Source organism: Myotis lucifugus, unplaced genomic scaffold, assembly GCF_000147115.1.
Source record: "Myotis lucifugus unplaced genomic scaffold, Myoluc2.0 scaffold_85, whole genome shotgun sequence".
In the NCBI taxonomy this organism is placed as follows: Eukaryota; Metazoa; Chordata; class Mammalia; order Chiroptera; family Vespertilionidae; genus Myotis; species Myotis lucifugus.
This window is the reverse complement of record NW_005871133.1, coordinates 3,484,244-3,501,529: the sequence shown is the minus strand read 5'-3', so window position 1 is coordinate 3,501,529 and position 17,286 is coordinate 3,484,244. Positions and strand designations below refer to the sequence as shown.

General features: G+C 42.2%; 1 protein-coding gene and 1 pseudogene across 2 annotated transcripts in view; one reads left to right on the top strand and one right to left on the bottom strand.

Annotated features, from left to right (window-relative positions):
- GALNT16 (polypeptide N-acetylgalactosaminyltransferase 16) overlaps positions 1-17,286 on the bottom strand; it is an 81,102-nt gene that overhangs the window by 38,968 nt on the left and 24,848 nt on the right. The gene's annotated exons all lie outside the window — the stretch shown is intronic.
- LOC102442057 lies at positions 6,497-6,932 on the top strand (annotated as a pseudogene).

Here is a 17,286-nt window from a genome sequence, read left to right as displayed (position 1 = left end):
GTGCCACTCATTTAGGGTTCCTATTTTAATCTTATAACTAACTATAGACAATTATTAGGCGTAAAGATGTTCGTGACAGTCTTATTTATAAGACTGGAAATTTGAAAACAATCAAAATGTCAAGAGTAGGGAAATAAGTAAGTAAATTATGTTCTGTGAGCTGAAAAGAATATATGGCAACCATTTACAATAATTGATATAGGCTGTGGGGAAATAAGTACACTCTTATGCATTCTTACAGGGAGTATAACCTGGTATAAATCTTCTAGAGGTAAATTTACCAGTATGAAAAAGATGTGTACCTATGATTCAATTTTAGAAATCTGTCCTAAGGAAATGATTAAAAATGGGTTCCATTTACAGTAGCAAAAGATTGTCGAGGAAAAAACCCCCCTAGATTTCCAGTAATAGGAAATCAGGTCAATGAATTATGGTACACCCCTTCAACAGAATACATTGCAACTATTTAAAAAGACATAGAAATGTATTCTGTTAAACAAAGAAAGATGTTCACCATCCACAGTTCAGTGCAAAAAGGCAGGCTATAAATTATTATGTGCATTGTGATTCCATTTTTGTTTATCTGGATGTTCTGATTTGTCTTAATGAATAATTATTACCTGTGAAACCAAGGAAAAAAAAATAACATTAACCATAGTAACTATGAAAGCTCTGTAGCAGCACAGAAAAATGCTTGCTCAATAATGAGAGAAAAGAGCAGGATGAAAATTGCATATGCTCTGTGATTGCAGATATGTAAAAATTATGGACTGTGACAAGAAGGGAACACTGAAAAATAAAAACAGCGATTTGTTAGGATGGAGAGATTACGGGTGATTTTCCATCCTTTCGGTTATTACGATGTTTATGTCATTTTTATTTTTTTAAGTGGAAAAAAGAAGCCCTTTGAGACTTTTCCTCTCTAGCCTCTCCCCTCCTTGGAACAGTCGTCTTTATGGAACACAGGCTGCTTACTAAAAAGAATGCCTTACAGTGAGCCTGCCTTTTTACAGCTTATTTCTACTTCTTGGTGAGAGCTGTCACTGTGACCTCTTCTCCTTTGACCGTCCCACACACTTCTACCCTGTCTTATCAGCCCTGACCCTTGACCCAAAACACCCCAATAGTGTTGGACTAACCACCCCCTCTTGGGCACCCTGAACTCCACCAATCAAACTTGCCAGCACTGAAGCTTAATATCTCAGGGGCTCACCAGGGCAGCAAGCCAAGCCAACATAAACCACTAGTAATGGATTGATGCATATTTGACCCTCCCAAAACAGGCGCTCATATACATAGCTCTTGGGAGTAGTTCCTTTGTGGAAAACAAATTTGCAAATAAATCAAAAGCCTTTAAGATGTTTACAACCTTTGTCTAGCGATTATAATTCTAGGATGTTATAAAATAACTAGTGGCTAGGTGCACAAATTTGTGCACATTGAAAGGAAATTAATTAGAAGAAATATTTTAATATCGCTATTTGCCCTTTCTCTGTAATAGAAGTGTCAACCAAATTCATGATCAACAATGACAGATCGAAACACATGTGTGCGATTGGTACCAGCGAGAGCTTTATATATATGGTGCATACACGAGTCAACTTAGCCTTTTATATATATAGAATAAACTTGCTTAATTAGACCTGCTTTCTAATTAGGTAAACTTTTTCCAGCCCAGTGAAGCACCCCAACTTCTCTTTCAGGTAATTGTCAGCAACACAGCAGTAAATATCAACACAAAGCAGATTATTATTGTAGACCATGCAGGGAGAACAAAGGGTAAAATATTTAACTGCAGCAGTGTTTGACTATATTATGCGCAGTGAGAAAACCTGAAGTCATTTTCAGGGTCCACCATTTCTTTTCAGTCGGGTCAAGTTTCTAAGCTTTCTAAATCTCTGTTTTCCAGCTAATGAAAAGAAAATAGGATTCCACCGAGTCTCCTATCTACCTACTCCAGGACTTCTGTGAGGATCAAATGAGATGAGGCAGGGGAAAACGCTTCACAGACATTTGGTTATAGTGTGAAATGTTTCCACCTGGCTATAAAGCAAGTTGTGTTCCTGGGCTGAAGAAACTCCAAGGAAGCTAGTTACTAGGGAGAGGAGGCCAGGCGTTGCTACATGACATCATTACCCGGCACCCACAGCCATCATTTCCGGGCTGGGCTGGGCTGTGGGCCACATTTTGCACCATGGGGTCTTGGCAGTGTCGGCTGCAATTTGGTGGGCTGTCACTCTGGGGTGGTGGCGGGGCCTGTGTCCCACTTGGGGGAAGCCGAGTGTTGCTTTATCCAGGTCCGTGGTGCCATGTCTCTGTAAATGGCCAGTGTGCATCACGGCAGCTCCTGTGTTGAGTGTCTGCCCCCTGGTGGTCAGTGCACATCATAGTGACTGGTCGGACAGTCAGACACTTAGCATATTAGCCTTTTATATATATAGATAAGTATATGAGATGTGGGTACAAACATATACCACTTCATATTTTTTATACCAGTAAAACATTGGAAACAATCTAAATGCCCAACAATGGAAGCTTGGTTAGATAAACTATGGCACATCATAAGGTGGCCATGTAAAATAGAGGCTACCCAGTTAAATTAGAATTTCAGATAAAGAACAAATACATTTTTTAGGATAACAATGTCCCAAATATTGCATGGGATATACTTATTCTAAATAAAACCTGTTCATTGCTTATCTAAAATTCACATTGGAATATAGTTGTACTAAAAAAAATTATTCGTTGTTTATCTGAAATTCTAATTTACCTGGACATCTTATATTTTTATTTGCTAAATTCGGTCACCCTACACATCCAATAATAGAATATAGCTATTACAAGTCATGTTTTGAGGCAGTGCCCTTGTGATCCCAGATCTGTCTCTTGCTTCAACAGTGTTTGGACAGAACACACCCAGGGACACCCATTCTTCCAGCCTCGGGCCACTCTCCTCCATCTTATCGAGTCACCACCTTCAGAACCACTTCTAGGACCAGCCAACACCCCATTTTTTTTTCTACCTTAACTCCTTATTGCCAAACAACCATGAGCTCCCAATTGGTCAGAATTATTCCACCAGGCTGGAGGCTGCGGTCAACTACCTGGCCAACCTGCATCTGCAGGCCCCATACACCTACCTCTCTCTGGGCCTCTATTTCCACCACCACGATGTGGTGCTCGAGGGTGTGGGCCACTTCTTCTGCGAGTTGGCGAGTTGGCGGAGAAGAAGCGCCAGAGCACTGAGCATCTCTTAAAGGGGCAAAACAAGCACGGTGGCCGCATTCTCTTCCCAGACGTGCTGAAGCCTTCCCAAGGTCAGTGGGGCAAAACTCAGGACGTCATGCAAACCTTCCTGGCCTTGGAAAAGCACCTGAACCAGGTGCTGCAGGCCCTGGGTTCTACCCGCACAGACCCTCAGCTCTGTGACTTCCGGAAGAACCACTTCCTGGATGAGGAGGTGAAATTCATCAAGATGGGCCACCACCTGACTAACATCCGCAGCTGGCCGCCCCCCCCCCCCAGGCTGGGCGAGTATCTCTTCGAAAGGCTCACCTTCAAGCACAACTAGGAGCCTTTGGAGCCCAGAGGCTTTCAGAGGCCCCTCTGCATCCCCGGGTGCCTGGCTTTTACCTGAGCCTCTTCCCGAAACTACTAGCCATTCTTTTAACCACCCTGAAGCCTCACCCATGCATTGGACCAAATGAAGCAATAAAGCTTTTTGCAGCAAAACCAAACAACAAAAAAACCTCATGTTTTGAAAGCAGTGGCTTTCAAATTGTGTTTCTTCTCTCCCTGTACTCTAGCTAGAACTTCTCATCTTTCATCTATTTTATATTTTAGACTTCTACATAAGATTTGGTTGAAATCACATAAAACAGTAAAAAAGAGTTTTAGGAAACAACAATAAGAGATGGTGCTCATAAAATAATATGTAGACAAAAATCATGTTAAAAATCAGTATGATTCTAGGTTTGCATATACTACACATGTATATATGGAGAGAGAATGAAATAGACAGATACCAGACATTCTAAAAAAAAAAAAACTAAACTAAAAAAAAGCACCCAAACAGTTATTATCTCTGGGTGTTGGAATTGTAGATGAATTTTAGAAGATTTCCAGAAGACTTTTCCAGATTTTCTGCTACAAACTAAATGCATTTACATTTTGAAAATAATTACTATTACAAATATTCCCTCTCAGATGACATTAATACCTTAACATCATTAAGCCTTCATACCTATGATTCTTAAATCTGGAAGCTCTGAGCTCTTTGGCGATCTAATGCCATCTCTGTGTCCTCGTCTCAGGTGTATTCACACAAAAGTTTGCATTCAGTTTCCCCGAGCATCTCTTGTTAAGATCCCCTCCCTAGATTCTAGAATGCCATTTTTTTACTTTGCCTGCTTTTGAAGTAGCTACTTACTCTGTGCCTGTGGCAGTGGTTCTTAACCTATTTGGGGTGGAGGCGAACAGCGGTCACACATCTCTGCTCTGAGACCCCGTTAAAAGCAGCACCCATAAACCCACACGCTGCTGTAGGCGGCTGAGGAGGTTCACACACTCCCTGAAGTCCACTCTTGGGCTCCAGGTTCAGAACCTCTGGTGCCATCCCAAGCCTCTGGCACTCACTGGAGCCCTGACTAAGCTAATTCCCTTTAGGACCAAACTGATTAAATATAGATTTTGAAAAAAGGGACAAAGCCAGGGATAGAATCTAGCTCAGCATTTCCAGGGCACTGCCACACAGCAAGCACTTCTAAAGCAGTGTGTGTGAGTGTGTGTGTGTGTGTGTGTGTGTGTGTGTGTGTGTGTGTGTGTAAGAGAAGATGATGCCAAGGAAGAATTTCTTTCTTGTTGGTTTGTTTGTTGTTGTTTTTAGGAAGAATTTCTTGCACACTGAGTACTGCTGAAAAGCATTAGAGTTGGGAGGGTTCCACAAACAGGAAAAAGAACCAGAAGGGAAATCCAAAGTAAGGGAAATCCTTACTTTGTATGATGCCTTGAGATGGCTGAATGGGGCAGGGAGGGGATGGTGGGGTGGGATACAGGAGTATTGTGCCAACTCCAAGCTGGCTGTCCACTCCCTTAAATAGCTCTCTCAAACAGCTGTACCATGAACCAACCTCATTTATGCTGCCTGAGAACCATGCAGGGGCCAATTGACAAGGTGAGGGAGACTGCTGAGCGCCTGGGAGGACAGCCTCATGGAGGGCTGGGCAATTTGGCAGTAGCTAGTGGAATGTTAAATGTGCACGCCCTCCTATCCAGCAACTCTACCTCTTGGTATCTCTTAAAAACAAACAAACAAACAAAAACAAACGAGCCCTAGCAGGCTTGGCTCAGTGGATAGAGTGTCAGCCTGCGGACCGATAGGTCCCAGGTTCGATTCCGGCCAAGGGCACATGCCTGGGTTGCGGGCTCGATCCCCTGTAGGGGGTGTGCCGGAGGCAGCCGATCAATGATTCTCTCTCATCATTGATGTTTCTATCTCTCTCTCCTTCTCCCTTCCTCTCTGAAATCAATAAAGAAATATATTTAAAAAACAAACAAACAAAACAACAACAACAAACGAACAAAAAGCTTACCTACATACCCAAAGAGGCATATACAGGGTGTTTTTTGCAGCATGTTAACCAACACAAATTTATCTCTGATCCATTTTACATTTTAAACCAAAACATAATCACCAAACTCTATGAATGCAATATGATTTAGACTTTGCTTTGGGCGATGGGTGCATGATGCAGTGCGCAGATGATGTTTTACTGAGTTGTACACTTGAAACCTGAATGGTTTTGCAAACCAATGTCACCCCAATAAACTCAATTACAAATATGTATTTGCATTTATTTTCCAAGGGGAAACCACAACAATATTCTGCACAGGGAAAGTCCTAAGCTCAGGCCAACGCTGCCTTTGTCTTTTTCTGCTATGTACTCACAGGATCACAAGGCCAGTAGGTGCCTAAAAGAGCCTTTGAGCGGTGGCAGGCGCGGGGCTTCCATATTCCTGGAAGACTAACAGGGATGCCATTCCGGTGGGAACAACGCTCGTTTTCTCTCTCTTTGCTTTCATCTTAACAAAAAAGATTTTTAAAGTTCATCTGGAAGAACAAACATCAGAAAAGAGCCCGGCCTCTCTCTAGTCCCTCTGCTCCCCAACCCCCCAAAAGAAAGCAAAAAAACAACGGAAGAGACTTGCCTTGCCAATTATTAAAACTCTTAGAAGAGCCGAGTTCGGAGCAGAGAAGGTACTCGGAGAAAGGCAGCCGTTAGAACTAGGCAAAAAGAAAGATAGCCGTGGGGTGTAAAAAAAAAGGTTAAAAGTATGAGAAGATTTGGAAAAGCCTGGAATCAGGGAGACAGCAGGGTATCGAGGAAGGAGTGCCCGTGACCTTTATTCTGAGGAGCCACAAGCCAGCCTCCCAAGCAGAGGGAGCCGGACACATGAGGAAGTAATGACACCACCACCTCCTCCATTGGGCTTCCCGATGGCCGTGGCTGTGGATTCTAAAACTTACGCAGACGAGGCATTAGAGCTGCTGAGGAATTTGCCAATATTTACTATGAGACACTGGACAGAAGTAGACGGCACTGACCCACTGTATCTGGACAGGGCCACTGTGATAGGAATGGAAGTGTTGTTACAGGGTTGGAAGCCTTAACTGATCTTTTTGAGGTGTGACCTTCCACTGAATTCCAGGTTAATATGTTAGATTGCCAACCAGGTCATGAGCAAGCTACCCTGGCCCAGAGTATGGTTCTTGTTGTGACCAGTGGAGCTGTGAGGCTTGATGGAAATAGACAGCCCTTCTTCAATCAGAACTTCCTGCTCAGACTACTCCTGACAACACTGTGTGGAAGACTGCCAGGGCCTGCCTCCGTTTTCAAGAGTGGGCAAAAGTCCATTCTCCTTTGGTCCAGTAGTTTCAGCAACACAGTTTTATGTGAATTAATTAATTTCATTGTGGTTTTAATTCCTAGCAGCACCTTCTCTAGCACCTGCCAGTTTGGGCTATTGCCCTTAATGGCTTTAATGATAGTTTTTTACATGCCCTATACACCAGTGGTTCTCAACCTTCCTAATGCCGAAACCCTTTAATACAGTTCCTCATGTTGTGGTGACCCCCAATTTCATTGTTACAAATTGAACATAATTAAAGCATAGTGATTAATCACAAAAACAATATGTAATTATATATGTGTTTTCCGATGGTCTTAGGCGACCCCTGTGAAAGGGTCGTTCGACCCCCAAAGGGGTCGCGACCCACAGGTTGAGAACCGCTGCTATATACATTTCACTAATGACATTCTTATAGCAATATTATAAACCCATGATCTCTGTACTAACATACTTCACTGTGAGCCCAGCCTATTGCAAAAATGAAGTCCTTTTTATTAAAGCACATTTTTATTGATTTCAGAGAGGAAGGAAGATGAAGAGAGAAAGAGAAACATCAATGATGAGAAAAAACCATTAATCAGCTGCCTCCTGCACACCCCCCACTGGGGATCCAGCCCACAACCTGGACATGTGCCCTGACTGGGAATTGAACTGTGTCCTCCTGGTTCATAGGTCGATGCTCAACCACTGAGCCACACCAGCTCGGCAAAAATGAAATCCTTTTATAATCCTATCTACAGGAGGTCAGCATAACATAACTCTCTGAGAGGAAGTGGAGTATTTTTTTTTATTAGGTTAATTTTGTAGTGGAACACATACCTATTTTCAGTAAACATTCGTAATACAGTTTTGGTATAAGGCTTTTTCAAATCAGTTCAATGAAAAAATTTCTACTTTTGGTTTGCATAACTACTCTGACATATTAGAATCCTAGGTAGAGATGTTCAGTGGTCTTTTTTCATGTTACCTAATGTTTTCTATGTTGACATGTTCTTATGAAGTGAATTAATCTACTCGAGCGGTATAACATGTTCTTAGTTGATACCTGAGTATTGGATATACTCAGTGACTTAAAAGCAAAACTTGCTAAAAAGATTTTTCTTGGCAGCTCCAGGTTTATAACTTTAGGTGATGCATGGTAACAGCTTTAATGGGAGAATAGGGAGTGAGAAATAACAAGGTTGCCCTAGCTGATTTGGCTCAGTGGATAGAGAATTGGCTTGTGGACCAAAGGGTCCCGGGTTAGATTCTGGTCAAGGGCATGTACCTCGATTGCAGGCTCCTCCCCAGCCCAGGCCCTGGTCAGGGCTTGTGCAGGAGGCAACCAATTGGTGTGTTTCTCTCACATCGATGTTTCTCTGTCTTTCCCTCTCTCTCCCACTCTCCCTAAAAATCAATGGGAAAATATCCTTGGGTGAGGATTAACAAACAAACAAAAAAAGAAAGAAATCACAAGGTTGCCCAAAAAGTTAGGAGGGGTGGCCAAATGGTAAATTTTTGGTACTTGTTAAGATAATAAGTATTGCCAAAGGGTCATGACTATCACTTCTGTTTTAAAGATTATTTTTAAAGGTTTTTCCAGCCCGGCTGGCGTGGCTCAGCGGTTGAACCAGGAGGTCATGGTTCGATTCCTGGTCAGGGGGCACATGCCCAGGTTGTGGACTCGGTCCTGAGTGAGGGGCATGCAGGAGGCAGCAGATCGATGATTCTCATCAGTGATGTTTCTATCTCTCTTCCTCTCTGAAATCAATAAAAAAAATATATTTTTTTAAAAAAAAGGTTTTTCCAGTTCACCTCATACTTATCACCAATATAAGTCTCAATTTATTCAAGAACTTATGGAGGTGAAATGTCAGCAATAACCTGACCCTGCAGCAGGGTCTGCCAGGAAACCTGGAAACAAAGCCATTGCTCTCTCTTTGGGACACCCTGAACTACTACTGCTTCTTCTTCTTTTTGTTAATCCTCGCCTGAGGATATTTTTCCATTGATTTTTTAGAGAGAGAGGTAGGGAGGAGGGATATAAGGAGGGAGGGAAAGAGAGAAACATAGATGTGACAGAGACACATCGATTGGCTGCCTCCCACACATGCCCCAACCGGAGCCAGAGATTCAAACCCGCTGGGGATCAAACCTGCAGCTAACAGTGATCCCACTTCTAGGAATATATCCCAAGAAACTAGAAACACCAATCAGAAAGGACATATGCACCCCTATGTTCATAGCGGCAAACAGCCTAAGTGCCCATCGGCAGATGAGTGGATTAAAAAACTGTGGTACATCTACACAATGGAATACTACATAGTGGTAAAAAGAAGGAATTCTTACCATTTGCAACAGCATGGATGGAACTGGAGAGCATTATGCTAAGCGAAATAAGCCAGTCAGAGAAAGATAAATACCACACGATCTCACTCATTTATGGAATATAATGAACAATATAAACTGATGAACAAAAACAGATCCGGAGACACAGAAGCATTGATCAGACCATCAAACCTCAGAGGGAAGGTAGGGGAGGGTGGAGGTAAGGGGGAGAGATCAACCAAAGGACTTGTATGCATGCATATAAGCCAAACCAATGGACACGGACAACAGGGGAGTGAGGGCATGAGTGGGGGGGGGGAGGGCAATGAGGGGATAAGGACGCATATGTAATACCTTAACCAATAAAGAAAAAAATTATTTAAAAAATCTCAGTTAAAAACACACACACACACACACACACACACACACACACACACACACACACGAAAACAAAAACAAAACAACTTGACCGAGGATTGAACCTATGACCCTTCTGTCCGCGGGCCAAAGCTCTAACCACTGAGTAATTGGCCAGGGTGGGACACCCTTAACTTCTAAGTCTTCCATGTCAACTTCAGGCCAAAAGTCTCCTCTGTGCTATCCACCCTCAAAGTAAGTAATTTCTTTCCTGTGTTTTACACGGTGAACTACATTATCTTTTTTTACTCATTAACATTTACTTAATTTTATGATTTGTTCTTTTATATGGCATTGTGAGCAAATAGATTTGTTTTAAAACATGTTCTAGTTATGTGGTTAAGACTTTGTCTTTTTAACAAGAAAACAGAGAGCAGCAGATCTTCATTAGCCCATAAACTTCAAAAGAACAAACTGATTCATTTTATGTCTCAACATCTAAAGAGAAAGAAATATAGTTTCCGTTTTTGGTTAAACTTTAAATGTATTTTCATTCTTGAATTTGTTGTTTTAATGTTTTTAAGCTAGATGTACCAACTTTGCACATTGCAGCTCAAAGTTAATATTTCTTTTTTTAAATATTACTTTTATTTTTATCTTTTTTTTAAATTTAAATTCCTTATATGTCTCCTTTATCCCCCATTGACCTCTCTCCTGGCTGCTCCCACCCCCCAGCACATGCCCTCACCCCCCTACTGTCAGTGTCCATTGGTTATGCTTATATGCATGCATATAAGTAATTTCTTATCATTTTATTTGAAAACCAGTAATTCATTTACTTTTCTCCCAAACAACACATTATATTTCTATATATTAACAAAATGGAATTAAATAGGAGGAGGGGTGGAACTGGAATTTAAACCACTTGTACTTATAGTACTAAATCAAAACTTATTCTTTATTCAAAATGAACTGGCTGATTTTGGATTGGCTTTTTTAAAACCACAGCTTTAACAGCCACAGTCAGAGTGCCCAACACTGCCCTTCCTTCGTGGAGAGCAGTCTCGGTAAAGCTGCATATAATTGGCAATAAGTAAATTAAGTGGTTGTACACTATTCATGAATTGAATGTTTTAAGACTGTGTATGAACTGTTTTTTTCCAAATTCTGTATCATTTTTTAAATGGCTAGAACTGCTCTTCTATGAACTAGACTGTACTTTTGACATGCACATATTTTTGTAACTTGAAAAAAAATAAAATTTGTTTTGACAAGTTTTCTAAAAAACAAAACAAAAACAACAACACGAGCTCTAAAGCCACTATACTAAAAAAACAATTTGGTACTGGCTGAGCATAAGACAAACAGATCGGTGGGACAGAATATAATCTAGAAATAATACATACAAGAACTCAGTATATGATAAATTGGCATTCTAATTTGGTGAGGAAAAGGTACTTTGGCATAAATAGTGTTGGCATAACTGGCTATATGGAATAAAGCAAAATTAGGCTCTCACTTCATGATAGATACTAAAGTAAATCCCAGATTAATTTAAAATATAAATATAAAAATCAATAAAAATATTATAATAAACCTTAGCACAATATCCAGTGTGGAAGACCCTTAAAGAGGGTAGGAAATACATAGCCATTAAAAAAAAAAAAGTAGACTGGATTATCCAAAAGTTAAGAATTTTCCTATGGCAGAAATACTATTAAATTCAAAAGACAAATGATATATCATGTAAGACCTCAATATTTATACCATGTTTGACAAATAAAAGGCTAATCCCTTACTTTGCCAACACCATGATCTTGGGATTTCCAGCTTCTAGAACTATGCAAATGAAAACTCTATTGTTTGAGCAAAAAAAAAAAAAAAATAGGTTAATCCCTGAAATATGCTAAGACTCCCTCAAACTGATATGAAAAAGGACAAACAATCCAAATAATAAACGGGCAAAGGCTATGGACAGTCCATTAAAGAGGAGATGCAAATTTCCAATGAACACACCAAACAACTGATCAGTAGAAAATGAAAATAAAGGGAGATGCCATTCTCATCCATCAGATGGGCAAAAATGAAGAAAGAATAATGATCTCCACAGCCGGTGAGGATACAGGAAACACAGCAGAGGTATTCGTTTCCACCACCTTGGAAACCAATCTGGCGAGGTAAATTCACATTTAAGATACACAGAGTTTTCATCAGAAATCCCAGTTTGGAAGCTTACGCGACAGAACTAAAGGCACGAGTATGTAAAGTCCTGCATATAATAGTGTTTGTTTAGCATTGTGTGTGTTGGCAAAGACTTGAGACGCCCCGAATGCCTGTTCCTGGGGAATGGTTAGACAAACTGTGGGAGGGCCATTCCACGGGAGGAGGTTGATCTAAGCACACTGTCCTGGAGAGATGTCCCCAATATTTAAGGGAAAAAGCAAGTTGAGGAATCATTTGTAAGGTACAATTCCATTTTCTGTGTAAAGAGAGGGCAAAGGAGAGAGCTAGCTATGTATGTATATATGCATTTCTATGATCATAGAAAAAAGAATAGGAAATTACACGGCAGGCTGTTAATGTTTACCTCAGGGAGATGGGATTGGAGAGGGGTGGGAAGAAGGGGCAGGGAGAGAGAGTTTTAACTTTTTCTTTAGAAATTATTTCTCTGTACTATTGCACTCATAAAAACAGGCATGTGCTGCTTTTGTGACTTGTAAAAATCTAATAATCTTTTTAAAAGAATGTGGCTTTCATTCTCGGTTCTGCCCTCATGTTAGCTGGCCTTCTCAGAGGTGGGCCAATGCCCTTGGCCTCTGCCACTGGGCAGTTCAGGGACTCCACACTGAACCACTGCCCTTCCTCCACCTCCACCTCCTACCACCCACCAACAGCCTAGTCCTCAGCCCTCTTCCCAGGGCCCCAAACGGACTCCCAAGCCCTTCAAAAGTCAGTGAAACCCAGAAGGTCATGTCTAAGGCCAACCCACTCTCCCTCCAGCTCCACAGTGGATGCTGTGAAAATCCTACAGATGCTTCAGTGGCCATCCCCCCAGTCTACCTGCAAAGCCTCTCCTGCCAGCTTCACCCATCATGCTGGGCAAAAGCAAGAACAGTTTTCCCAGAGGTGAGAGAATGTCACCTCGCTTCCTGGGAAAACAGCAGCTCTTGGAGGTGGCCCTGGCCGCAACAGCATCCCCAACAGCCCTGAGCCCAGGGACAGCAAGGGTGAGAATGGCTTCACTCCGGTTCTGACTCTGGTCAGGGTTTCCCGTTCCGGGTCTGCATGCTTGTATGAGTCATGGTTGCACTGTATGTGTGCACATGGGCCTGTCTGTAAGTAGCATGGGTGTGCTCATGTATGTACATGGGCATGCTTGGGTGTACTGGGACGTACATATGTATGTGTATGCTGGTGTGCTGGTGTATGTGGCACACACACTAATGCTTTAAACATAAAAGCTCTTCGGGAAGGCAGAGGGGTTCACCGCCAAGGCTGTACATTTGCTTATTTTGGCATTGATGTGTGTGTGTGTGTGTGTGTGTGTGTGTGTGTGTGTAAATGTCTGAATCACCTGTGGCAAATGGCAGCACCATAAGAAATGACCGTCCCTGAAAGCGGCCACTAGGGGACTGAGAAAAGAGAAGTCCAGCTGAGGAAGGAAAGCTCTCTCTCTGGATGTGCATCCCTTCATCTTGCCTCTGGGGCTGTTTGCATTTCATCACCTGAGAGTAGCTCCCTCAGATCCTGATCCATGGCCACCTTGGTGTCTTAAGAGGAGACAGAGGAAGCCCCATTACAGAGAAAGGGAGGGGATGGCTGTCACCTCTGGTCTCTCAGAAACCAAGAGGGACAAGAAAAAGAGAGAGTGACTGACAGCGGCAACAGTAGCTCATAGAGCCCTAGCTGGGGTGGCTCAGTTGGTAGGAGCATCGTCCCACACACTGACAGGTAGGTTGTGGATTTGATTCCCGGTCAAGGGCACGTACATGGGTTGCAGGTTTAATCCCTGGTCCCGGGACAGGGGTGCACGGAAGGCAACGGATTGATGTTTCTCAGAACAATGTTTCTCTCTCTCCATGCTCCTCTCTCTAAAAATCAATGAAAATGTCCTTGGGTGAGGGTTAAAAAGAAAAAGTAGCTCACAGAAAAGAAGGATGAGGACTGGGAGGTAACAAGGGGATCTAGGCCCAGGGAGGTCATTGGTGACCTTGACAAGAGCACTGAAGAGAAACGGTAGGGACAAAACCTGCTTGGAGTGGATCGAGACAGAACGGAAGGCGAGAGGCAGCACAGCAAGCACAAACCACTCTCTCCAGGACTTTTTCGATTTTACCTAAGTACAGAGACTCGGAAACAGCACACCGCTTCCCCAGGCCACCACACGCCACGTAATGGGTCCCCAGGGGTGGACACTCGCCCTGCCCACCTCAATCTCAACCTCACACAGACGTTCTAATACCTTGTCTAGACTTTCCCGTTGTTTTCAGAGGGAGGGCTGCTCTAATGCACCAAAGCTGGAGGCAGAAGTGCCAGGCCCTGGCTTTGGGTGATGCCTAGAGCTGAGCCTCGGCATCTCTGAGGACACAGGATGGGTCTCCCATCCCCAGAGACAAACCTCTGCAGGACAAAAGCCTCCAGCCTCATCAATCACACCCTCTGTCTATACCACAGGGCCACAGAATGTCCCCAATACAGCCTCCACCAGATCTTCCCCCTGGGCCCCGGAATTTGGCTTATTAATTTGTCTTCTGCCACAAGGACTGCTTACTCACAAGAACTGTTGCCACGGCAACCAAACAGCCAACCTGCTGTTCTAGCTAACAGTCATGAGCCTCCTGCTGCTACTTGGCTTGGCTAAACCTGGGGGAGGTACCCCCAAAGTCTGAGAGGCTGCAACATGGAGGGATGTGGGAAGTGAGGGAGGGGAACAGGAGGGCATTCATGAAGGCAGAGTGCAGTGTTTCTGCTGTTGTTTCATAATTCCGCAACAGGTTGGGGCTGGGAGAGCTGCAACATGACTCCTGCCAGAGGGGCCCCCACATCCTCTAGCGATGTTAGCCACTTCTCCACAAACACATCCCGCACTCCCTCCCTCCCTCCGCTCCCCTCCTGGTAGCAGAAGGAGGGGGAGGCCCTCCAGGAGCAGAGAGGGGGCCACGCACCACCAGAAAATCCTGCAAATGCAGCTGATGGACCTGAGATAGCCCCCCCCCCCCGCCCCCACCAAGACAGAGTGGGCCCTCTGGAGCTGGTGGTGGTGAGCCCCAAAGTTGCTCTTGAGGGACTGTAACCCCTGTGTCCTCCTGACTCTTCCCCAGAAAGGGTATTTTCTTGGAACCAGTCCCGAATGTCTTTAATCTGAGACGTATTTGAGTGACCAGGGGTTCTGAAGCCACACAGATAAGAATTCAAGCCTTGGCTCCTTCGCTTGCTACCTGTTTAACTTTAGGCAAACTACTCAACCTCTCTAAGCCTCCGTTTCTTTAGCTGTGAAATGGGGATGAGCAAAGTACCAATATCACCAAATTATTTCAAGGAATAACTGAGACCGAGTCAAGTGTGCAACACGCAGTGCCTGGCACACAGCAAGCTCACAGGACGTAGAGTATTATCATTAGTATTTCTATTATTATCACCGTGAATGATGACTATGTTGATTAACAGACCTAGAGGTCGAAGACATAAGTGAGAGACTTTAAAGAACTGAAAAAGAGCCTGGCTCAAGTGGCTCAGTTGGTTGAGCATCGTCCTGTGCACCAAAAGGTTGCTGGTTTGGTTCCCGGTCAGCGCACATACCTGGGTTGCGGTTTGGTCCCTGTTTGGGGCCCATACAGAAGGCAACCGATCAATGTTTCCCTCTCACAGTGATGTTTCTCTCTCTCTCTCTCTCTCTCTCTCTCTCTCTCTCTCTCTCATCAATAAAAACATATATTTTTAAAAAACTGAGAGTGATGAAAGCAAACCTCAGCATAGTATATATGTTTAGTATCATTTTTGTTTTAAAGAATTAACAGTAAATATCTTTTTACAAAATATATTCTTACTGATTTCAGAGCAGAAAGGAGAAGGAGAGAGAGATAGAAACATCAATGATGAGAGAGAATCATTGATCGGCTGTAACCGAGGCATGTGCCCTGACTGGGAATCGAACCATGACCTCCTGGTTCAGAGGTCGATGCTCAACCACTGAGCCACCACGGCTGGGCAACAGTGGATATCTTTAGATGATGGCACTATGGTTATTTTTCTTGGTGTTTTTTTTTTCTTCCAAGTTTTTTGGACTGAATAGGTATAACCTCCGTAATAAAAAAATTTTTTCTAAGAGCATTTAATAAAAATAAAAATTTAAAGATTAGAAATGAGCATTAAAAATGAGCTACAGATTAAAAACCATTGAAGGGTATATTTTAAACGTAAATTGTATGGTATATGAATTATATCCCAAAAGGATTGTTAACAAAATGCCTTAAAAATGATTCAAGGTGTGCAGGGAATAACCCATTCAAAAATTTTTTACATAAAAATGTATAAACTAAAGCAAAATAAGAAGAGAAAGAAAATGAGGCAAGAACTAAAAAACAGAACTATTATGTAAAAGTTAAAAAGTTGAATGACTCATTCCATTGGTGAGGCGATAGAAACCAATACTTGTGTATACTGCTGGTGGGATATAAATTGCTACAACTTCCAAAGAGAGAAAAATCAATGAAAATTACAAATGCTACCAAGGCATATACTCTGACTCAGCAAGTCCTTTTTAGGAAATTTATCCTATAGACATCCTACTATGAGAAATGATGGAATTGCCTATAATAGTAAAAAACAACACTGGAAACAGCCCGAATGTCCACCAGTGGGTGGCTGGTGGAATACGTTATGGTACATCCATACAATGAAACAATATAAAGCTGTGAAAATAAAAAGAAAAGAATAAAGAAACTGACGATCTTCTGATATGGGAAGATTTTTAAGCTATATGATTAAGTGCAAAAAAATCAAGGAACAGACAGGATATATAATAGATATGCTTACCCTTTAAGTAAAAAGTGGGCAAACACTATAGATTTATATTTCCTTACATATGCATTCTGGAAAAATACATAAAAATAAGAATAGCTGAATGGCACTGAGTGAAAACTGAGCAGATGGGGGAATAGAAGTTTCCAGAGTGAAACTGTTCACTATATATCTTTTTAACTATTTGATCTTAAAATCTTATGAACATACTACCTATTAAAAATTAAATAAAACTTCATATGCTTAAAGGAAGAAGTTAAAGAGTAAAATGATATGATAGTTGGGAGGGGTCTGGATGAAACAGAAGGGTGGATGTTAATGTTAAATGTTGAAGCTGATCTGTGGGGATTTGTGGTGTTTGAAATTTTTCATAACAAGTTATTAAATATTTAAAAGGTCTTCATAATAGTCTAAAGATAGAAACAATCTAAATGCCTATCAACTGGCAAATGAATAAGGAAAAGAAGGTCTCTCCCTACAATTATTTATCATTAACAGGAATAAAACTACTGATCCAAACTAACAACATGGATGACCTTTCCAAAACATCATGTGACTGGAAAAGAAGCAGACCCGGTGACCACACATTAATATGATTGCCTTTTATATTAATGGTCTTAAAAAGGGAGATCCCTTAGAAACCACAAAGTAAAATTAGTGGGTTGCCTAAGGCCTGGGGGGTGGGGAAGGGGG